Below are 25,439 nucleotides of genomic sequence, written 5' to 3' on the forward strand. Positions count from 1 at the left end.
CGTGAGCATCCCACGGCTGAAGCTGATCGATAACTGAGACCTTGGAGTGACTCCGGCACACACTCACACCGACCTAACTGAAAACTTTTTTGGACTAATCAAAAATAACACCCATTTTGACCAACTATCTACAGACTTAGGGGCGAATCCTGTCCTATACAGAATTGGTTAAGGGTTCAACCTTCAGTCTTTAATTAGCAAAGCCACCATGAACCAATCTCTCCCCTAGGACATACAAATGATGAACTTTTTTCTCCTCAACACACTCTTCAGTCCAGTTTTCCACAGACATGTGTGCTCTTACCTGGAATTGTGAATCTCTGTATAGTAGGCTAGTTTTATAACATGCCTAGTCCTTAGCTTTATCACAGTGTAAAAATGGCAGCATTAACATTTTAGTTTATACAAGATTAGGGTTTATTTACCCTAATTTACCTGAACGTCCTAACTTTCCCATATTGAATTTACTGGTCTAAAGCTAAAACTTTTCTAAACATTCAAGATTTTCAAAATGTAAATGTATGGGGTCACCTAAATTGAATTATAATTAGTAATGTGTTTATACATGAAATTTCAATAAGCGATGTCTTTATAACTTACGACAGTACTGCAAATTATGTGATTCTATAATTACTTTATTAGAATTTTTTGAAAAACCTAAACTCATCTATTGGGTTTAATCCTATTATACTTTATAGCATTAATTAAAGGCTCTGAAAGTTTATCAGTGCCCTTATTGTCCATAATATGTTCTCCCTCCAGGGCATGTGCTGACTCACACACACAGACTGACACATTCTGTGTTCTCCCATTCTAATGTGGTTGGTAATTGCAATACATTAATCAGGGCTAGCCAGTCTTATTATTCCCAGATAGCTTTGTTTTTTTTCATTAATTTATCTGAAGATCCCTGCTACAAGCTACAGATCATAAACAGAGTCTCCTGGGGTAGGGGGTAAACAAAATTTGGGACATAGAATTCTCCTCATTAAGCAAACACCATTAACACAAACTTGTCAGACTGTGTGAAGAACCTAAGATATGACTTCCAGTCCTTTTTTATTTCTGAGGCAGATGACAGCTTCACCCAGGACCTTGGAATTAAGGTACAATTGAAATTAAGCCTATAAATAACAATGGCTACTAACTACATTTTGTTTTACATGTTAACCACTTTCAACTGTGATGTTTCTATTTCATATTTTTATGACCATCTGGATGCTAGGACAAAAATATTTTCTATAGATACTAAGTGTTATAGTCAATATGGCCAAAACTGAAACTTTTAACTATTGGGTTTAATCTTTATCTTAGAATACCATCCATGGCACAAGGAGCTCATAAGTGCAGCAGCCAGATGACAGTGATGAATGCTATATTTGGGTCCAACCGCATGGGGTTCCCGCTCATCAAAATTGAGGTGGCCACTCCCGCTGTTGAACGTCCAACATTCCAGCAAGAGACACCAAAGCTGAGCACCCAGTATGGCACCATCAGCTACTGGATGGCCAACTGATCACATTGAATCCCTTCTACTATAGAAGGGGCAGCAACTCACTTTGACTGGAAACAACACACATTCTGGGTTTGGGTTTACCTTTCCCTTTTGCAGAGCCTCAGTGGGCACAATTATGCGAGGGCTTACAGAGTGTTTGACCCCTGACACAGGATTCTGCACCACACTGTGTCAGACTGAAGAACCCCTGTCATAGCAGTGGAGGTGCAGGAGTGAGTATATGTTCATGAGAGGCTCTGGTCCCATCACATTTCACAGCATCCAGAAGCCGTGGCTGACAGAGAGACAGAATGGTCTTTTGAAGGTGCAACACAGGCTGCAGCTTTGAGGGGAAACCCTGTGAGCCCTGCTCTCCAGGTTCAGTATACTCACTAAATCCATGATCATTGAATAGCGCTATGCTCTCAGGTAAAATACACAGAGGCAAAAAACAGTGGGAGTAGGAGTGGCCCTGCCCACTGTCACCTCCATGGGCCTGCTTGGAGGGAATTTGTGCTTCTTGTCCCCCCAACTCCAGGCTCCAAGGGTCTGAATCCCAGCTAGGGAACATCTCCACCATGGGACATAATATAACAAGATGCCCTTAAAACTTAAGCTGCCACTGCCCCCAGTCACTTGGGGATCCTTGTGGCAAAAGACTAGCAAACACAGGAAAGAGCCACCATTTGGCAAGTCACCATCTTAACCCCAATCATTAGGGGGGAGGGTATAGTTGTTATCTGACAGTGGAGGCAGGAAGGCTGTATCTGGCAGCAGTCGTCCACTGGGGCATCCTTTCTAATTCTTTGAAAAAACTTGGAGATAGATGGACAATTGCAGCAACCAAGATCAGATAATCAGACTGCTCGAAGGGAAGGGTCTTTGACACCCTGCTAGGCAGGTCACCGCCAGAGACTGAAGGCTTGTGTCCCCTCATCATTTATATGTTTAAACCTAATCCTCAGTTTGGAGGTGGGACTTGTGGGAGGTTATTAGGTCATGAGGGTGGAGCCTCATGAAGGGGGTTAGCACCCTTATAAAAGAGACTCCTAGAGCCCCTTTGCCTCTTCTGCCTTGCGAAGAAATAGAGGGACGATCACTGTCTACGAATAAGAAGCAGGCTCTTCCCAGGCACCAATTCTGCGGGCATCTTGATCTTGAATTCCCAACCTCCACACTGTGAGAAATAAATTTCTGTTGTTTTTAAGATGCCCCGTCTATGGTATTCTGTAATAGCAGCCCAAACACACTAAGACAGTCATCTAGACCTGAAGTGTGAATTGAGATGAGTCCAGAATGGGTGGTTGAGGAAGAAAATGACAATCTGTTGCAGGTTTGAGACTAGCTATCACAGAGAGGGCTGCAGTTTATCCCACTAGCCTTCCTCTTCTCTGTCTTCCCCGGAAACAAGGCCAACCAGAATCTGGAAGGAGCTGTATGAAAAATGTATCATATGAAACAAGTGATGCTGAGGAGCATAAGGGACAGGGAGGAACTATACTGGGTGCTGTGGTGTCCCATTTGGTAACCCTGCATCAGGCCTGGGGCACTCATCCCATTCCGCCAGTTCACAGGAAGTCTAGAGGCTGATGGCTCTCCAGGGAGACACCTTTCCATCTTTAGGAATTGCCCTAAGCCTAAAAGAGTCCCCATGGCCAAGGTCCGCCCACGTGCAATGATTGGCCAAAGCAGGGCAACTCGGAGGAGCTATGCCAGCTCTTTCTGGGACTGGCTGAGGCCTGCGTCATGGCTACACAACAGTTCAGCTCCTCCCTCTGCACAATCCTACTATTTTGGCATTTCTGCAAAAAGAGCAAAGAGGACCAGAGCGATCACACTAGGACTCTGACCATGCCCAAGATCGGGGGAGGGGTGGCCACAGCAAAGTGGCTCCCTGGGCACTATAGCAAGAAGCATTGGTTCTGAGCCTTGCAGCCTCTTGTCTCTTTAAAAAAATATTTATTTAATTAAATTTATTGGGGTAGCACTGGCTAAAAACATTATAAACGTTTCAGGTGCACCATTTTATAATACAGTATCTGTATATTGTATTGCATGCTCACCACTCGGAGTCAAGTCTCCTTCTATCACCATATATTTGACCCTCTTTACTCTCTGCATCCTTCCCCACCTCCTTTCCCCTCTGGTAACCATCATACTGTATGACTGACGTACAAAGAGCTGGACATGTTTAATATATACAACTGGGTGAGTCTGGAGATACACCTGTGAAACCATCCCCACACTCTATGCCATAAACATACCCATCTCCTCCAACAGCTTCGTCCCATTCTATTCACTATATTTTTGTGTGTGTGATGAGAACGCTTAACTTAGGCATACAAGGGAGTACCGTTAACTGTGGGGATCAGGTTGGACAGCACATCTCTAGGATTCATTCATTTCAGATAACTGAAACTTCGCCCCCTTTTGACTGATACCTCCCCATTTCCCTTCCTGCAGTGAATCCGGAGGGCCTCAGGCTAACTGAAATAAACCACACACAGAAGGGCAAATGTTACATGATGCCGCGTACGTGAGGAATCTAAAACAGCCAGACTCATAGAAGCAGAGAGTACAATGGCCATTGCCCTTGTCCCCTTTCTTGACACTCAGCCAAAGACAGAAAGGAAACCCAGGCTTCCCGCAGCTATGCCGGCAGGGGCTCCACAGAGAGGCTTGATTTCCTTGTCCTTGTCATATTACCCTCTCTCCACCCTCAGTGATCCTCCTGAGGCTAATGAAAGAAGATTTCTCTGTTTTATATGGACAAATACACAGGCAGGCAAATAACCAAACCTGCCTAACCAGTGTATGGATCCTCATCCTTGAACTTCCGTTCCTGTCCCTAACCGGGCAGGGTGTCTTAAAAGCTGACCTCTAGGGTGCACACATTTTCAGGTAAGTAGAGATCAGTGATTTAAACTGATAAGAAAACATCCCCCAAGGCCCCATGTTGGTATTTTTCATTATTTTTAGACTCTGTGATCCCTTTCACTATTCATATCTCAACAACACTCCCATGGAATGTCTTTAATCATTTTGTCATTTTTGCATTACAAAAATGCTATGAGATGGTGTATATTTTGAATACTGCACTATAAGTTTATTTTAAATTAGTTTTCAACAATATTCATTACAAGAAAGAGTTTTGACATTTTCCCATTTAATTAATACTACATGCTGTTTAATTTACTTAATTGCATATGAAAGTACATATGATTTATGGACAAGCAATTCATAAGGACGTGGCATGTTTGGTTAGGAAGCCGGAGGGTATCAAACATGCAGAACAAAATCTAACTCTGTGTTGTTGCATTAAGAACTGCTTTCAAGATTTCATTTTTAACTTTCAAAAGTTAGCTCATTTATTTTTATAACTTTTCTATATGTTTCTAAATGAACAAATAAAAGATAAGTATTCAAATTGTGGTTTACAAACATATTTCTACAATTACCACAGTGCTGGGTTTGGATGCTTGGTTCCTTCAAAAATAAAAGGCCCCATTGGCTATGATCAGGCCAATATTCTTCCTTTGTCTAGTGATTTTTAAACGACAAAGAACAACTCAGCGTTGAAAACTTGCGGTTGAATCTGATGAATGTCACTGAGAGGTACCTTTGCAGAAAAAGTCTGCAGCCTGCCTGTACCCCCTCATGGAACACAGCTCTACACTAAGCAGCATGTGCTAGATCAGCCCCACTGTCCCTCCAGATGCACTCTCCCCCTTTCTCCACCCCATGTCCTGTTCCAAAAGTGAACTTTTGTGGATCCTGTCAACAGCATCCCTTGTGGTCTGGTTTCTACCGGGTTTGGAATCTAGAGTTAGAAGGTGACTTAAGTTGGAATGTTTATTCCCCAGCTGGTGGGCACCTCGGGCTGGCTGAGTGAAGGGGTCCCCCTTCCCCCTCCCTACCTCTTCAGACTTAACGTGCCCAGGGCTCCCTGCAGTTAACGGCCTCAGAGTTCTTCGCTGTGCCTTGGGGCTTCACTACACTCTGTCACACATTTTAAATATTCTCTTTATTAAATACTCATCGGACCACATAATTTCAGTGTCAGTGGGCCATCGCTTTTCTGCCTGGACCCTGACTCTTACATGATATAGGACTATGAGTGAAAATAACATAAAACTATGTAATGGTCATAAACATGGCAGCCCGTGAAATCCAGCAAATGTCAAAGCAACTGAGCGATGGAATCATGAGCTCTCTCATTTGATAACCATTAAATGTTACACTCATGCAGCCAAACACCTATGCAAGGCTCAAAAGAAAATCAGTCCAAATATTCACTTTACTGCTGACTTTAAAAGTAAAAATTGAAACCCCAAATATTCTTTAACCATAAATACTCACTAACAACCCCCAAAGTCTACAAACCACCCATTGGAAAAATTTTTGCTAAATGAAAATGATTACTTTTCACCCTAATCCAATGGGTAAATTATGGAATCATATGTATAAGGGTATGTGTGTGTACGAGAAATGGTTTTAAAATCTCTGGATATGTAAGAATGTACAACTCTACCAATAAAAATTATGTATACATTTTTAATCACTTAATCAATAAACAGAAGTAGATCTACAGCTTTCCTCTGATCCAGGGTAGAGATCCAAAGAAGGTTTATTCATCACCCACCGAGGAGATGCAGGTCTAAGACAATCCCATGTAATAACTGCTTGAGTCTCTGGGAATTTGTGAACAACTGAATTATAAACACAGGATACGAATATAATAGTACTACTGGGTTGACGAAAAAGTTCATTTAGCTTTTTTCCATAAAAGATACATATTTTCATTTTCACCAATAACTTTATTGATTTGGATATTTTGCGTATGTCAGCTGTCTCCTGTGTGATGTCACATTGATTTTTCTCAGTCAATGTCTCAATTTGATCACTATCAACTTCAACTTGTCTACTAGACTGTGGAGTATCGTCTAGCAAGAAATCTCTCGCATGAAACTTCACAAATCACTTTTGACACATTCGATCAATCACAGCATCTTTTTCATATGCTACAAAAATATTTTTTGCGTTTCAGTTGCGTTTTTACATTTCTTGAAATAATAAAGCATAATATGCTGAAAACATAGTATATTTTCTTTCATCTTCAATATTAAAATGGCTACACAAAAATTCACCAATTTTGATAAGTTTTTTTTTTAAATGCGTGCTGATATGACAGCTGTCACAATACAATCTAACAAAATGGTTTCGAATGAACTTAAAGACAACTAAACACTACCAGAGCCATCTTACAGAAAAATCAAATGAACTTTTTGGCCCACCCAATATATTATAGGAACATTACGTGAGGAGTTGGGATCACTGATTCCCCCATGAGAGCTGGGAGGGCTCCGAAATGCCGAGACGGCTGCCCAAGAACACTGGGCAGGAAAGTCAGGGTCACAGCAACTCAGAGTCCAGGGAGTGCAGCTCTTCCATTCAGCTGATCGTGCCAACAGAAGACAAAGCCAGAAAAGGGGGTGTTACATGCCACTGGGGAAGACTCATCCCCAAATAGAGAATGTTTATTGATTTTCTTTCAACAAAGCTTCTCCACCTCTATTACAGCTTGAGATTTGTTGAGGTGGTACCCGCCACTAGGCTGTCCAGAGAAGCTATTCTTCCAAAGTGAATGGCCTGTTCATTCACATCCTTCCTGCTCTCCACACCTCCAGTCTGATAATGGGCTGTGCCTATCTGTTTCTCCTCTCTTTTACACACATGCACTCTTGTGGGAAACTTGTAAACTGTCTACAGTCCACGAAGTAAGAGTCAACCCACAAGCCCCAAGGCAACACCAGAAAGAAAACGGGTAGATGGACTGGGGAAGGGAGGTCCCACACGAGTGGAGGGCTGACCTCCTTTTTCACATCCATGAAAAATGGCTGGTAGGAATCACTCTACTCCCACTTCCTCCTCATCTTCGTTTTACCTCCTCCAACTTTCAAACTATTTCATCTGTTCTCTTTATAGGCTAGAAAAGGACCCACGGAGAGTCACTGGGTTAAACTGGAGAAGATAATAATAGTTACAATGGAGAATCATAGCCCTGAGGGTGAGGTGTGCAGCCTTCCAAAGTACAACTTGGTAACCAATAGCTACAACATAATATTTTCTTCCAAGGCACTGTGCAAACAGCGAAATTAACGGAACTTTTTCCAAGTCTCACTCACTCTTAACACCCCTACATCAGGCAGCCAATGATTCCTTGTATCTCTCTATTGTTCAAAAATGTCATACTGGTCAGCTCACCATAGCACTTGACCCAAAGGGATCATATGGATAAAGAAACAAATTAGGAATTGTTCTTTGATGAGGGATATATTCTCCCAAGTTATATTGCTCTCTACCAAAACAAAACACCCCTTTACTGAGTCCAGCTTACTACTAATATCACTTGGAAAAAATATCTTTGTAGCATGAGTCACCAGAAGTTTACTCTTCCCAGAGGAACCTTTCATTCCTAAAGTGGATCTTTGTATGTTGAAAAAAAGCCAAGTCTGTTGGGATTGCTAGCATGTAGAATGCATGGAGTTCTACAGCACGCCAGTCAGACTAAGGGAGACCGTAGACATAAATAAACACACATGAGAAGGGCATCTCTTTCCAGGACCTGGATAATATCCTAAGGGAGCCACACAGTCCCTGCTTCCGTGATGTGCTTCTGCTCAACCACAATAATATATCAACAAAAGCAGTGTTATTCAATAACCTATTGATTGGCTGTTGCTGATCAAAGAAGTATGGTGGGTCAGTAGCCTTCAGAGGAGGGTTTAAAAAAATTGGAAGTTATTTTTGAAAATTCCAACAATGAAATCCACCACAGAAGTGAGTCCATCTCTCTTAAAATGTGCCAAGTCCTTGTATTAAGACCTCTCCCTCCTGCAGTGAGTCCTAGAACGACTAAAGCAGCTCTTAAGGAAAGGGGACTTCGGGAAGGTGGGGATGTACAGAGAGCACCGGATTCAGGGGACGGGACTCCTCTAGCTCAGGGCTTGCAAAGGCCCAAGGACCTCCCGCAGCGCTGTGGGTGCCGGCCCCTTACCTTACCACACTGCTTACATTTTCCCTCCTGCCGACGCCTGTGCACCCAGTGATGACGCACAAAATTCTGTGGAAAAACAAAATAAAGTGAATCTATTTAAAATTGCAGGTCCCAATATTAGTTTTGTTTGTCTGTTTGTTTGTTTTAAGAATATAGCTTTCATAAACCACGATCTGAGAGCACATTAGCACAAAACAAATATGTGCGCATGTGACTTGTTAAACCGTAAACATGAATTCCCTTAGAGAAATGAGGCAAGCGCTCCATCGGCAGCTGTTCATCACGTCTGTCCTCCATGTCTCCCCGGTGACAAATGGCCACAGCACGTTGCTGTTCCTCTGCTTTCCTCCCAGTGAGACCCTGTGCAGAGTTGCGGGCATGTCAGGGGGCCTCGGGCTGGGGGTAATGAGGCAAGTCAAGGAAAGATCCTTAGAGAAGGGAAAAGTGAAGGAGAGAAGCAAAAACAATACATTTTTAAAAAACAAACATGTCTTTAAGGTTTCTTTATTTGCCAGGCAGGCACCATACTACCCATTTGAGCTAGAAAGCACTTTAAAAAAATTAAGGTCTTGGAACAGAACTAGATCTCTTGATTCAGGACAGAGATGGTGAGAATTTGTTACGAGGGCAGGTGAAGGAAGAGAAAAGGTGAAGGTAAGAGAGGAGGAGGACAAGAGATGTGGGCATGTCAGGAGCTTTTGGCAATGACACTGAGTTTTAAGCGTCCTTGGGCACTCTGAAACTAGATCAGCTTTCAAGGTCTATTCTTGTCTTGGGCTGCAGGAAACCCAGAAAGTCCCTTCGCTCCAAACAGGCAATCACGCCTGGGGCAGAGGGGTCAAGGAGTGCCCTTAGGGTAGATACATCATCAGAAAGTTGTCTTCAGGCCTAATGAACAGTGCAGATAAACCCTAATAACATGTATAATTCATTCCTCTTAGGCCCACATGCCTAAAATACCTAACATTTTCTCTCCTGCCCTTTCCTGAGAAAGCTCACTTTACCTGAGATGAACATGTCTACTGACTGTTGAGTCACCTCTGCTTTCTCTTTAAAAGGCTTTTTAAAATAGATTCAGTCATTCAACAAATTCTAAATACCTACTGTCTGCCAAGCGCTATTCTAAGTACAGAGGAACATATAAAATAGATCAGTGTTGAGGGAAAAAAACAATCATGTCAAGGCATAAAATTCAGAGTGACAAAAATACCCTTAACAAGCATTAACATTGTCAGTTCCAAAATTCCACCTCTATTTCTCTATATAATGTCAAATCAATGTAAATTAAAACTAAACAAAGATCCTGGAGGAGTAATGGTCTTTTAACTATAATAAGGAAAAAAAAAAAAGAAGAGAAGAAGAATAGTCCCACCAATTAGTCTAATTTTTGCCATGCTTTTCCCACAGGAGCAGTTTACTAAAACACAAGCATAATTCATATGATACATACATTCTCAGAAAGAAGCTAATAATAATAGCTAACATTTGTTGAGTACTGTGTGCCAAATACTTTTTAAAATGTTTCAAATGTGATAATCCCTTTTCATTTGTATCAAGACAGCAGAGGTGTTGTTTGTTTGGTGTGTACCAGTAAAATTCTAGGAGCTATTAAAATACTGAAATATTTCTATATTGGTGGGTAGATTACAATTTAGTGCTCCTGGCATCCCCCAGCTCCTCCTCAACTACTGCAGCACCCTCCCACTGACCCCCTCAATGCTGTAGACCATTCCTACCTCCTCGTTATTAAGAAGCTAAAACGTTAATATTTTGCACAGCAGGTCCCCAAGATTCATTCCCAATGAACTCCCTTTTGAAAACAAATCATGTTGCTTGGGCAATGCCATTGGGTTCCCGCAGCAAACCTGGAAGTCTGGGCTGCGCCCAATTGATGTGGTTGTCTGCGCAAGCTTAAATATCAACATAGACAATGTTTTCCTAAATAAAATAAAAGGTCCCATGGCTTTCAGGACAGTGGCAGCAAGTTCAGGAACCTGTCCGGTTACCAGTTCCCACAAACACCGCTGGAAGAGAAGTACTGAGCTCTCCACCTCTGCTTCCCAGGTGAGACAGGCCTCCTCAGTCTCCCACCTCTTACGCGAGAGTTTGAGCCTACTGCCTCTTTAAGAGTAAAGGCTAGGGGAGACAGGGCCACCTGCCAATTGTACTGTATCCTAATTCACACTCTTGTAGGGCACATTATCAGAGGCGAGGGCCAGAGCAAGGAGTCAGTCCCAGGCAGGCTGGCCCAGAGCCGATGCTCTTAGACACTGTCATGGTGCCTCTCCTCTGCTCTGAAAGGTCAGGTTCAAGCTCCTTCAATAAATGACTTCGGTGACAGTCAGCAGTGGAGATACTGAATATATTGAAGTGTCAGATGGCATTAGCAGGGATATGGAAATTTATTATAATTGCTGTTAGTTTAGCAAAAGCTAAGGAGAATGAACAATATCATGGATGGTTAAGAGAAACTCTAGACTTGTTGGCATTATAAATCACCTAATGTCTATCAATTTAAGGAGGAAAATGTTGGAAGAATTTGACAATTACCTATGTGAAATCATGGCTAACTCATGGGACTATTAGCTGCTAACAGCTATAATCAACAGATTAAACCAACAATGTCCACAAATCAACAATTACTTGGAAATTATAAGGCTGACTTATCACCTGTGTGGCAATATAGTGTTTGGTAAGCAGATATATAATACCATGTAGTTTAGCTTATTTAGGGAATAAAAGAGAACATTATACAATTATTTAAATATTAATATATATGATTCCAAGTGGTTAAATATTTTTAATATCAACCTATGTAAGAAATAGGTAGGAAACTGAAAAAAAAAAAAAGAAAACTAAGCCATTACAATAACTTAAACAAAAGCACTGAAGGAGAAAATACTAGTTATTATATTAAATATATACAGTATAACATACTGCATATACTAAAGAAGAGACTGAGTAACTGCCCCGAATCTACAGCTCTATAATTTGAGATATCAAGATCCTTCTATTCAGAGGTCTTCTTGGGCCTAATATAATTTCTTCTACCAACAATTAAACATGGTCTGAGCAAAGTAAACATTTAATAAATGTGGTTTAAATTGAATGAAATTCTCAACCTAATTTCTTTGGCAATTAAATTATGTAATTACCATTTTGAAAGATCACCAAACGCCTTTATCAATTAGAAAAAAAAAAAATCTATAGAATCACTGCTGTTTTCTAATCCTTATTTACAAAGAACTTTAATTTTTCACATTACTCCCTTTGACAATTATTTATATCTAAATTAGTGAGCTAAAATTAGACTTAGGATCCTTACATTGCAATATGAGTGTTGATACACTGTTATCAAGATAAGTAAGGTTTCCGACACCATATAATCTCTTTTTATTGTTCATCAATAACCTTTGAATTATTCAGAGAAGGAAAACTCTGCCTCCAAAAAACCTCCGCTGCCTTGCGGCATACCTCTTCAGGGGAAAGGCTAAGGGAGTAAACCCCGACAGAAAATCCGGAGCCGGAGTCCCTAAGGCGGTTTGACGTTGTAGTCAACACCGGCAACTCCTGCGGCGCACCTGAAGCCAAGCTGTATTGACTCCGTCTTTCCCTTGGACCCTTCAGCTGCGAAGAGAGGGGGGGGTCTGCTGCATGGGCAACAGCAGACCCTCCATATCACCCTGCCCAGGCTCTGTAGCTTCAGCTTCACTGGAGGGGACACTCCAGCGTCATCGCAAGATGTCGATTCAACACGGGAGGAGACAGATACCGTGTCACTCCCGAGTCGGACTGCACAGCCATTCTCGGCGGTGCAGATAGACTCTTAAGAAGCTACACCATCGTCTCTAGAGACGGACGGCTGCCGACGACGATTCATATACTGTCTTTAAATACTGCAAAGAAAGTGCTATTCCTTAGGGGTGTTAAAATCTTAGTGACACAATATTTCAGGACTTATATTCAGTATTGTTAACAATTCTTCAATTATTTTCCAACAGCCAGTTCAATGCACAATATTATTCATAGAACACATAAAAGGATCTTAAAATTATAACTCAATCCATATAGTTTATGTCTAAGAAAAGTGAGATCCACAAAAATTCAGCTGAGAGGTGTCCAACCAAAATTCATGAAAAAAACTTTCATGTCAAGATACTCCACAGTGTGGGGTACAGTGATCATCAGTCCCTGCTCTGGGTCCCTGCTGTGGATTCCTGCTCTGGATCAAGACACCACAGAGTGCAAAAGAAGCAGAGGCATCATGGTCACCCTGGTCAGACCAATGCTAAAGTGACTGTTCTTTCATTTACAGTAAGAAAACTACCTAAGGTCTCTTAAGTAAGAACCTCAGATGGATCATAGGCTATCATAAGTATCATCTTCATATTTTCCTCTTAGACCAAGAGTTCATGAACATGTTTGGGAGAAACTAACTCTTTCATAAATGCTTTCAGTCAACAGATCCTTGTTGATCACATCTTCCATGTCCCGGTACAATGAGTTTGGGACACAGTCTATGAGTGACCTCCCGAAGCTCAGGCTACAGAAAAATGACAGCACGCTAGAAAATGAGTAATTCACATAAATAACTATGACATATAAGTGCTCTGAATGGGCACAACAAGGTGCTCTGAGGAAGAACAATGTGTGACCTTTGTCATTGAGGAAGACATCTGGGGAGGTGATATTTGAGGTGAGGCCTACCTTAAGAAACAGCTAGCCACACAAAGAGATTTCCAGTGCAGCAATGACAAACACAGCTCTCTGAAGGTGGGGAACAGCTTGATGTGTGCCTCAAGAACTGCAAGGAAGTCCATGTGGGAGATGGGTGGGTGTGGAGAGGTAGGCTGGGACCAGACTATGCAGAACTCTTCATACCAAGACAAGGTGTGTGGTTTGGCTCAAAGTGTTATAGAAACCACTGGAGAGTTTTAGGCTGGAAAATGACATAATCCAATATTCATTTGAAATGATCACTCTCTTAGATCATGTTGGATTGAAGGAGAAAATTAAGGAATTATGGAGAAGCTATTAAAGTGGTCAAAAGTGAGATATCATGGTGCCTCCATCTAAGGCAGTGGCAACACAATGGAAGTAAAGAGATGGTTTGCAATATATTTTATAAATACAGCTGATAGGGCTGGCAAATGAATTCGATGTGGTGAGTACATGAGAGAAGAAGTCAATATAACCAGTTTCTTTGATTGAACAACTGGATCAATAGTCATCTTATTTTCTGAGGTACAAAAGAATTGAAAAAATCATTTTTAGGATGATGGAAATGAGCTTAGGGGTTTCATTTTGTTTTGTTTTTTGAGTTTTCTTATTTAATTATTTTTAGAGAGAAGAGAAGGGAGGGAGAAAATGAGGGGGAAAAACATTACACAAGAGAGAAACATCTATTAGTTGCCTCTCATACCTGTCCCAACTGGGGGCTGAACCTGCCACCCAGGCCTGTGCCCTGACTGGGAATCAAACTGTCAACCTTTTGCTTTGCAGGAAGATGCTCAACCCACTGAGCCACACTGGTTAGGGAGAGCTTAGTTTTTAAAGCATTATATTTGAGAGGATTATGATACATTCAATGAACATATCAAATGGAACTCCAAGAAGACATGTGGAATAGACATGTAAAGCCAGGAATTATCAGCCCAGACATGATATTTAAAGCCATGAGGTTGGATGAGCTCTTCCCACAGGAGTGGGTGGAAAGAAAACATGGCCAGGTACCAACCCTGGAAGAATGCACAGAAATCTGGGGAGGGGCAGGGAATGATAGTTAGGAATGGCTACCCAGTGAAATAGAGAACCAGTAGGAAACATGTCAAGACAGGAGGGCATTTCAAAAAGAATGGACCATTGAACACATTGAATACATCTGAAAGATTAAATAATAAAAAATAAAAAAATACACAGAAAAAAGATCTAATGGATTTGGCTTTAGAGAGATACTGGCAACATCAAAAAAGCAATTTCAGTGAAAGGGAAGAGTGAAAACCAGACCAGAACAGGTTAAAATGACTAGGAGGGAACATACTGTTTATACATAACACACTTTCTGGAAGTTTATTTAGCGTGAACACAAAACTAAGAATCAGAGCTGCAGTTAAGACACAGTTGGCGGTTAAAGAATATTTTCATTTGTTCATTTTTTTAAAGACGGGAGTTATTAGAGCATGTTTATGCTGATGTGAAAATAATCTAGAGAAAGGGGTGAAAATGTAGGAAAGTAATAAATATCAAGTCCTAGCGAAGAAGGCAAGGGAAGGTTTCCAAAACATTCATGGAGGGTCTGACTTTATAGACAAGAAGTGACAGTTAGTGAAAACAAACAAACAAAAATACCTGCATTAGAAAACTGTACATACAATAACAACTGTGGCTGCAGAAAGGAGGAGAGGGGTTAACGAACACAGAGCTCAGGTGAACATACGGATCCCCTGCTTGATGATTTATAAACTCTGCCTTAAAAACACAAAACTATCCCTTCTTTCGCCCTCCATGAAATTTCTCCTTCACCTGCGCTGTCACTGAGTTAACCCTGGTCATTGCTACAGTGCCCTCGGGTGGCACAACACCATCATTTTTCCTAGACCTTCCTCGCCCTGGGTATGACCTGTAGCCTTCCTATTGCTGACATAATGGACAACAGCGGGAGAGGACAGCTGGTGGTGACCACTGTGTTCCCTCCCTACGCCACCTCCTCTCCCAGCCTGGTCTCCTTCCATGTCTTCTCCAGTCTCCTTGCGGTAATCCGTAACAACGAGATCATCCTTTTTTACAGCGTCTTTCTTCATTAACTGCCATTAATTTGTCAGTGATCTTTCTCTCCTCGGACACCTTCTCTTCCTATTTTTCCCATTCACCTAGTCTCATAGCTTTAATTACTACCTATTTATGCTGACAGTCTTCCTCATAAGCTCCCAGCTCACTTCCTACTCAGCTTCCGATTGGGCATTTCTAGCTGGGGGCGTCGAGAACACCTCGAACTTGTGAGTTCCACAACTAAACTTGTCCCCCATACCCACCCCATCCTCAAATCAACTCATGTTTCAACATCTAATTGGTTCTTTCCAGAACACAAGTCTGGTTTATTCTGGATTCCTCCATCTTTGTGTCCAAAATCCAACCTCTACTACATCCTGTCAATTTTGTTTTCTTCAAATTCCTATCTACCAATTTTGTTTAATTACAATATTAATATGAGTCCAGATCCTCATTATTTCTTGCCCGAATTACTAAAATAGCCCCTTAAATTTTCTCTATAACTTCAGTATTGCTACTCTTGAACTCCATGGTATTCCCTCCACACTGTAGCCAGAATAATAAACATTATGCTTAAAATAGTTTAATGCCTCCCTGCTCCAATGACTGTGATAAAACTTGCAGCATGACCTATAAGAACCTCCAGAGTCTAGTCCCTGTTCACCTCTGGGATCTCATGTCTTACTTGGTATGTTCCCCCTCACTTACATTCTTGTGTGCACATATTCTTCTGTCCAGAAGGTGCTCACTCACCTCCTAACTACCCCCACCTCCACTTAGACAACTCCCTTGAGTCTCAGTTTAGCTGCCACCTCTTCCAGAAAGCCCTTTCTGTGACCTCCCTCCTTTCTGTCCTATCCCTCACTACACAGAGCTAGTTTGAAAAGTACACTGGCTGGGAAGATTTCCAAGGGGGTGTCCATCTATGTGTGGAACTAAAAGTAAACTCAGTGGGATGGAGAAAGTACACCTTCTAAAAATTATACTTACCACACTTCCTCTTATGGAGAGTAGCATGTGAGATGCTAACAGCGGGGCAGGCTAATGTCCGTTCTGAGGATGGGGTCTGTTCATTGCAGGCTTGTTTGGCCAATGGGGGAGTGCAATTTTGGGCTTGGAGCTACACTATAGGGATAACAGAAGAGGACTGACAACCTCTACCAACATTCTCATCTTCTCTAACTACAGACACTGCTCTGTTGCCTCTAAATAAAAGCTGGACAAAGATGAGTGCAGCTCCCCTCTGGCCCTCACCTCTGCTTACCACTAACACAGCAGCCCTGCTCTTCTCTATGATTTCCTATTTACCTGTGTGTCTCCACTACCGGGCTACAAGGCCAGGGACTGAGCCCTGGATGTAGTTCATTAGATCGATCGATCGATCGATCAATCAATCATCTAACTATTTATCTTTTTATCTATCAATCTACTTACCTATCTACCTACTTATCTCCCTACTTACCTATCTTGTATTTATCTACCTCCCTATCTATCCTGCTCTCTACTTATTTACTTACTCATTTGACAGATGAAAACATTGAGGATAAGAGAGATTAGGTGATGCCCCAAATCACACAGCATCAAGGCTGATTCTGAAACTAGATGGTCTGACTCCACTGTTTACAGGAATTCCCAGTAACTATGCTGTCCCTGCGTAGCTTCTACTCACTCAAAATTGAAAAATCAAATTAAAATGGACCTCAGGAGAACAAAATGTCACTGCTTTCTTATCTCTTCAAGTCCACTACTGCCCGCTCCCCTACTCTCAGGTCCACCCAGTAAGACCTTAGCTCCCTGTATATTCTGCAGGAAGAATGGAGGGCAGCATACACACCTTGATAAGATTTGGGGATTTTATTGACTACATTGGTTGATGTATTAATTTAAAAAACTGATGTGAAAAGGAGGGAGCTACACTTTATTTTTCAATCCCTGGTGCATATCAATAAATCCTGTAAATCGATGGAAATTAAAGTGGGTATTTGAAACAGCGCTCTGAAATTTTGAAATAATCCACTATTTGAGCTCAGAAATACTCACTTCTCTTGGCGATCTTGAGCCCCCTTCTCGAAATGTTGGTTTACATCTGAAATTAATCTGTCATTTAAAAAGAAAAGTGTATTATATTAGGAATAAGCATCAGACTGGAATGTGTTACCTAAATAAACCAACAGTGACAGATATTGACACTACAAGACAAAACCCCTAAAGAATAAGGAACAAAGTTTAACACTGCTCTTAGTCTTTTGAAATCATCACCTTAGATAATCTACAGAACTCCCAAGTGATTCTATACCTCCAATCCACATCTCTTCAATCAAGTTCATTGATGGAATTGACGTATCTTTAAATAATAATGCTCTTACACCATAAATGTGATAAACTGAGATAATAAAGACTCAGAGGAAAAATGTAAGGCAGCTGAAATCACCCATCCGTGTTTCAGATTTTAAAAGTAGGAAAATATAAACTTGGAAAATTTTTAATATGATGACGATGACCCTCCCTCACACATACACACACAAATTATTATGTATTTAAGTATTCGGTGCTGCCTTCCTTTTACACAGGGAGGTCTCCTGGTCATTTACATCTTCTTTAGCTACATGGTAAGGTGAAAGGAGTGTAGAGATGAAGGAGGAGGAGAGTAAATGGGACTGGGAGATGAGAGAAAATATTTAGTAGTCATCCCCACAATTGGCAACAATTGACAAGGTGGCCGCAGAACTCAATGAATGTCGCAACAGACTAAAAGAATTCAACACATTTACCCACCATGGCAGCTCACGAACATAGATTGTGCACAGAGACTTACACGTGGAACTGGAGAAGGAGGCGTGAGAGGAGGGAGGACAGCAGGCAGCTCTCTATTGGAGCCTGTCCCTCTCCCTAGATGACAGATAAATGGACTATGTTGATGCCGCCACTGATTCTGGGAGACAGACACCGCCGATGTCACTTCCAGTCCCACCCCCACATTAACGCTGTGTGAGCAGGAACTCGGAGCTGCCTCTGACTTTCTCCCTCACAGTCACATTTGGAAGAAGTAAACTCACAGTGGTCAGACATATCTGAACCACAATTGTGAAGAACTTAGGGAATTTTTTTCTTTAAGAGAACTCATCTTGTGGGAAATTCCATGAGTGAATAACAATGTTCGCTGTTGTGAAGAAAATCAGGCTTTTCTCTCTAACCTTACCATTTCTTCATCCAAGAGTCAGGGTTAAATGAGACCAAGTTAGACTTCAGCAGACAACAGAGGGAATGAATCGTAAGCACTTTCTTTCCATTATTAATCTGGTAATAATGTTGGACTTCCAGTTTTTTTAAAGGGTACTCTTTTCAAAACGTTGGCAACAGAAATTGACACGGGGTCTCGCAAGTCCGAACACTTGCAAGGCAGCAAACTGTGCGGCAGGTGGCGCTGTCTCACCTTTTCCAGCTGTTCGATGCAGGCGGTGTGGACGACGATCTTACAGACCGCACACTTCCTCCTCAGGGCCGATTTCTACAACATTCAATTCAAAGTACAAAAAGAAATGTTAACATTCTGTTCCAGAGAGGCCCTTGAAAGAAAAATAGAGTATAAGTAAAGAAAGCAACCATTGCAATTGTTTATAATAGTAAGCAAATTTAAATGTTTGTTTTAACCGTTCAATAACATGACAAACTTCATTGATCGTGCTTTGACTCACCAAGTAGCTCCCTATCCCCACGGCTTAGGCTGGCCTAGGTTTTCTCTTTAAAATATAATAATGACACTAGCTATTATATACTGAGTATATAATATAAACCAGGCTCTTTATTCTGAGTTTCATAACCTAAAAATGTAGGCATTATTATCCTTTTCCTTTTATTTTTACTCCTACTTAAGGGGCAAGGCCAACCAACATTTAAAATTAGGTGTCATTTCAAAACAAGCATTTTTCCCCTCCTGTCAAGGAGTCTGCATTTCCAGGAGTCAAGTCAATTTAGGCTTCTATCCCAGGCACAAGTCTAGACTAATCTGCTTGGGTTTCTGCCCAGATCTTCAGGAGAGCAAGAGGCAAGTCTGATTCTACAACTGCACAGCAGCTAACATGATGTAGCACTTGTTATCTGCCGTGGACTCTTGCAAGCTCTTCACAAATAGTAACTCACCAAATCCTCAACCCGGAGAAATGGGTACTATTCTTACTCCCATTTCACAGATGAGCAAACTGAGGCGCTGTGCATGCAATGCCCAGGGTCATATAATTAGAGTCCACAGAGCCAGGGCATGTGACTCCAGAGCTCATGCTTGGAAGCATTACACAATTTGGCGTGACAGTCAATACCAGCTTAAATTCACAATAAAACATACTTCTTGGAGTATATCTTTTCTCTAACAATAAAAATGAGCAGAGGGAGAGAGACAGACAGACAAAAATGGGTGGAATCCGGATTCATTCCTGCCAGTGTCATGGAAAGTCTAAGCTAGGAATGCTCACACCCCTCTACAGAGCACAGATGAGAAGCAACCCTGAATAAATAATCCTGGGGCCTGAGCACGGAAAGAAATTTGCTATAACAAAGCTGGCCCGTGAAATAGTCTATCAAGGCTTCTGAGTAAGACAGGCCCTGCATCCCTACCTTACGAGAGGCGCTAGTCTAGGCTGCCACAACATCCCCACTTTCAGTGTGTGTGTGGCTTCCTGGCTGAGGGGTCATTCTGGAACCAACTGTGGCAGGGAGAGGAAAAGGAATTCGGATTGCTCCTACCCCGGAGAGTGGAAAGACCAAACCACCGCCTTGGAAAGGGCAGTCTCAGAAAAGAAACCGCACCCCTGGATGGTGCTCCTCAGTCACGGCAGGCTGTCCTCGGTGCTATCAGTCGCCCACCCAGGACCCAGAACACGACCGAATTGCAGCAACTACACCCACTGCCCGAGGTTTAGCTACCCTGCCTGCGGGTGCTGTGATTACTCCTGGCCTTCCTCTCCCCGAGAAAAGGACACAGTCTGCAACATTAAATCCGTGTGACCATCCATTGATTTTGCAAATAACAAACAGTAAGGAACACCCAAGCATCTCGCTACACTTTTGAAAAATGCCCTGGCTCTACTACTAAAAAGAAAGGCGGGAGAGGAGAACAAGAACAAGTAGTAGTAGCAGAAGCAGCAGCAGTTAGTAACAGCAGTAGCGGCATCGCTCACGGCAACAAGAATAAAATTCGAGTTTGCAAATTTTCATGAGCAGAACGCCCGTAAGCAAATGATGGTTGCTCTCCTGTTTCCTCTGGATTTCCTGGTGCAGATGGCTGTGTGGCACCACCTGCAGCAAATGCATGGGGTACCTGAAGCATGTTGCTGATCAGAGTGACAGCGATGCTAAGGAAACTGGAACTGATTCCAGGCTACTCCTTAGACACAACGCCCCTGGTAGAGTACAGGGCAGACAGCACGGTAGGCCACCCCTGATGGGCTGTGATTTAAGGACCCCCGAAAAGCCTCCTTCCTTACCAATAAACTCCTGTGCTGGTCTAGCTCTGTGCCTGACCTTGAACTCGGTCAGCATTGAGTTTTCTGGAGCTCCAGGGACTCGGGGAGGCTTATATAACAACACTGAGGGTGGTGGAAGGGCGCTGGGCACATTCAGGGACCCACAGGCACTCACTGAAACCACAACACCTCTTCCCTTGACTGTGCTCCATATCGGGATTCCAAGTCAGAAATTTTGCATAAGGGATCTGGGCTACAAGAGTCTGAGGTTCAGAATGTTCTCTCTCCACTTATTGGTGTGTTAGTACACACACTAAAATCATCCACCGGGAATAATTCAAGCGCAATGTTCTACAGATGATAACATAGGAAGTGAAGTGCCTTATGTTGCAAAAGTAATCTTATTTAAACAATACTGAATTTTAAAAGACTCTCATAAAATATATTACATACTTCTGTGCCTTCTCAGGCAGAATAACAAGTTCATAATCTGAATTTTTCTTCATAGACACCGAGATGGGATGCATTTTACTACAAAGAACACGGTCATTTTTCTGTTTCCTGTCCTTCTGTCCTTTCAATGTCACTGTGCCTGTCTTTGGCCACCCTCAAATTCCTAAATGACACTTTTTAAACAGTTTATAATCTGAGAAACCGATAATTAAGGTTGATAATCCTATCTGCAAAATTAAGTCAATGGGTTCTGAGGAAAGGCCTTGGGTTTTTCTGTGATAGTAGTAAAACACAGGAGGGTTTCAGTTCCTCAATCGAGGGGAACCGTCCCGGTGAATCGGAAGTCTTAACTGCTGACTTCTGCGTTTACGACTATTTCAACTGATCAAAGTTATTCGAAGTAGCTGTATAATAAGCTTCTGGGCAGAAATTACTCAAAACATACAGAATTTTTGTGCTTGGTTATGTTATTTTATTTGCAAGATTAAGTACAGTGCTGACTGGTGTGGCTCAGTGGGGTTGGGAGGGGGAACTGCTGGTTTGATTCCTGCTCAGGGCTCATGCTGGGGTTGCAGGATGGATCCCCGGTTGGGGGCACATGTGAGAGGCAACCACTCAACATTTCTCTCTCACATCAATGTTTCTCCCCTTCTCTTCTCCCTCCCTTCCCCCCTTTCTAAATATAAATAAAATATATTAAGAAAAAAAAACTAAATACAAAGATAAAATGAAGGAGTCAAGGCATGGTAAATATTGTAAGCACTCACTTTTTCTTAGAAAATTCTCATTTAAGCCAACCCTTCACTATAACAAGTGATAAATCAAGAAAAGTCATTAAAACTAATTCAGCAGGTTGGTTGTTATTCTTCATATTGGGGCCTAGTCGTTACAGAATCTAGCAATTTAAAAAAAACATAATTTAAACAATAAATATGGACTGGGACCAAAAAACACTTAAGAATTTAAGTTATAAAAATTTAATAATTCACTCTCATCAATGAATTTAAAAGCCAATTAGGCTCACTGCTTTAAATATCAAGTAACTTTAGTGCCCTTACTAGGGGGTTCCTGATTTTGTCAAAGGAAATGCATTAATTGGTCATCATGGGGCAGGACACATCCGTGACAACTGACGATAAGAGAGGATATAAGAGAGCTCATATCCCATCACATCATGACCAACATTTACTTACACAATAATAACGCAGTGACATGATGCGGTTTCAGAGGGTCGGTATAATCTAACCAGCAGGCCTAATGGTGACCTTAAGAGAATGTTCAAGTTCACCGGCCCTTTTCATTGTCCACACTGCAGACGGCGCGGGCATTCGGAGCAGAAACAGCTCCTCACCAAACTTCAGCTCAGATCTACCATGGGAGTAGGACTGTCACAGCCTTAGACCATTGCATCTGGGGCTGGGGGCTGGGGGTGGGGACCCAAAAATCAGAGGCAAGCAGTGGTAGAAATTGTCCTAGTTACTATTTAATCCTATCTTACCACCCACCCTCCAACTCCCTTTGGTCATAGATCTCTAGCCTAATGTACCACAAAAGAAACTATTTTTACTTTGAGTCAGAGAGGTGATTTTTGCTAGGTAGCAATGAACACCTGGTGGTAGTCAATGTGACTTGCTAGCCAGAAAGTAAAGAGAAGGAAGGGAAGGGAAGCCTGACTCACGGACCTGTGATTTGTGAAGTACCGGGGCCTCCTTGCTGCCGAGGGTACCTGAAGTTGATAGGCACTCTAAGAGTCTGAAGGTAGACCCCACAAAGCATGTACAAGGCAGGCCTTGCCTCTCCCCAATAAGGTCCGTGCCAAACCTCATTTGTCCCTGAAATGGGACAATTATCCTGTCTGCTGATCATCTCTCTCCGGCTGAGTTCTTAAGGACACCCCCCCCCCCCCCCCCGCACACATACACACCTCTGCACAGTTAATTGCCAGAGATCAGAAGTGGAGAAATAGGAGGAAAGACATAGCCCTCAGAGGCCAGAGCCTGCTGCTGGCAGGACCAAGTTTGGGGCCTGTGGCATCTCACTCCAGACAGAATTCCCAGACCACGGGCTCCCAGAACTAACGCAAGCAGTCATGGCTTTCTATGATGAGGCTATAGAGAGAGGAAGATGAATGGCCAGGGGCTCCAGGCAGGAACACAACCAAACTGGGAGTGGGGAAGGATACAGAGAAGGCACTCTGGGGAAAGGAGCAGAAGGACCACTGGGTGGCGAAAAGCTGGGAAAAGGGGGGCTGATGAGGGTGGGGGGACAGACTTATAACTCCAGCTGCTACCAAGCTGCCCTATCCCCAGTGATTCCTCAGCCCCTTCACCTTTCTTAGATCAGAAGACTCATGCTGAGGAATAAAACTCAGAGAGAGCTGGGGATCAGGCAGTGGGGAAGTAGCACGTGAGGTGAGGAAAGTGTCACCCTCTCGTCTTGATCCCTTATGGACACAATGCTCAGTCAACAGGGGCACTTTGGGGGTGCAGCGAATGGAATGCTCAGGAAAGCGGAAGAGAGGAAGCTTCTTACGCTTTTGGAGGGTCAAGAATTTGGTGCCCTTTCCATGGGATTGCCTCCATGGGCAACATGAACCAGAACGTTGTTGCTGTATTATCCAAAGCAAATGAAAACAAGAGTTCTCTGATTTATTTAAACACCTAATTAGAAGAAATGACAAGCATACTTGGCAAGTTCTGCTTCCCTGGGGAGCCCGGGATGCAATCTGTAAATTGGCATTAGGGAAAATAAAGGATGACATTATCTGGAAGTTCCAGTAATGTGATTTCAGGGCTGAAGCACATCACTCATATGGCCTTTTCTTTTCCCCAAGCAGAATAGAGGTCATTTCAGACAGTGGCTAGTTGAAGTTCCCGCGCACCTCCGTTATGGCTCCTCATTACATCGATGAGTCTCTCTGGGACAACAGGATTTCATGATCCCAGACCAGGAGTAGGAGTGCCCCACAGCTGCAGTGCAAGGGGACTCTCGGAGGTCTTCGCAGAGGTTGTCTACCACAGGGAGACCTCGCTCTGTGCTAAAAGGCCCCAGGCCTCCTCCCGACTCCTACCACTCCATGGTGGAGAGTAGGGCTTCCTTTGTCAAGGCGCCTTGTGTTGGTGCCGTGTTTCCTCTGGACAGACAGGAGCGTGGTGACTGTTGAGTCCCTCCAACATAGACCCTCACCATTGACACAGTAGAAACTAAATGATGCCAAAAGTATCTCAGAATATCTGAAAGAGCAAGAGGAGGTGGGGGAGGGGCACTCACGTAACCCAGAGCACAAAACCATGCAATGCTCGGTGGTATACCGTCCGCCTACACCACAACCTGGGGTCCTGCGTCAGTGTGTTTTCCATGTCGCTGCAACAGCCATTAACCACTGACCTTTCCAACGCATATTTTGGATATTTATTCAATAAATAATGTTAACCACTGCTATGTGTGTATAAAGCAATGCTGAGGGCTGGAGAGGAAATAGAAAGAAAGAAGCTTCTGTCCTTCCTGGGAAAAGCTGGTAAGCCCCAGGAGGAGACAAAAAAGGACTCAAAAGAAAAGATCATGAACAGAAGAGGGCCACACAGGAATAAAGGCTAAGTGAATAGCTCAGTCAATAAGTGGTACAGTTTATAGGAGGGGAAAGCCTCAGAGGCTGAGGCAGTAAAAAGGACCTAACAGAAAAAAGCAAATTCTTGAACTGGGCCTCCAAAGATGTATACATTTGAAGAATTCAGGACAGTCCAGCAGGGAGAAGGCCCAGGGTCTCCTTACTGAGTGGTACGGATGCTTCCCAGAAGGCACTGAGACTTGGTTGGGCGCGTCCAATGGGGCAGAGTCACTGGACTTACGGGTGTCCGTTTGCATGAGTTGTCGGGCACCAGGTATGATGGGTGAATGTGGAAGCTCCTGTGAGAGCTCTGGCTGGGGGATCAGGTGGAGTGGGATGTCCACAGGAGTGAGGAGTAGGTAACATGGGCTGTTAAGAAGCCAGAGGATCTGTGTCATCAGGGACTGCAAGAGAAATGGCACAGCAGACTATTCCCAAGCGGCCCTCCAGAGAGCTCCAGGAAGATGCAGAGTCCTCTGTGTGTTTCCATATGGCTCCAATCCAACACCAAGAACGTGCCTGACCATTACGGAAGCTCAACAGATGTTCTGGAAGGAAAGAAGGAAGGGAGGGAGGGAGGGAGGGCAGAGATGGGCTTTC

The 25,439-nt window shown here is 42.8% G+C and overlaps 1 protein-coding gene across 2 annotated transcripts in view; it reads right to left on the minus strand.

Moving 5' to 3' along the window:
* Positions 1 to 25,439, minus strand: part of DGKI (diacylglycerol kinase iota) — a 249,460-nt gene that overhangs the window by 200,277 nt on the left and 23,744 nt on the right. For both annotated transcript variants that reach the window (XM_090287561.1, XM_090287559.1), the window contains exons 3-5: positions 18,754 to 18,828; positions 17,361 to 17,417; positions 8,553 to 8,618 (exon numbers count right to left, since the gene is read on the minus strand). The gene's annotated coding sequence lies outside the window, so the exon portion shown is untranslated. The remainder of the gene's footprint in view (positions 1 to 8,552; positions 8,619 to 17,360; positions 17,418 to 18,753; positions 18,829 to 25,439) is intronic.

This window comes from Furipterus horrens, unplaced genomic scaffold (assembly GCF_987537825.1).
Source record: "Furipterus horrens unplaced genomic scaffold, mFurHor1.1.pri manual_scaffold_9, whole genome shotgun sequence".
Taxonomy (NCBI): domain Eukaryota; kingdom Metazoa; phylum Chordata; class Mammalia; order Chiroptera; family Furipteridae; genus Furipterus; species Furipterus horrens.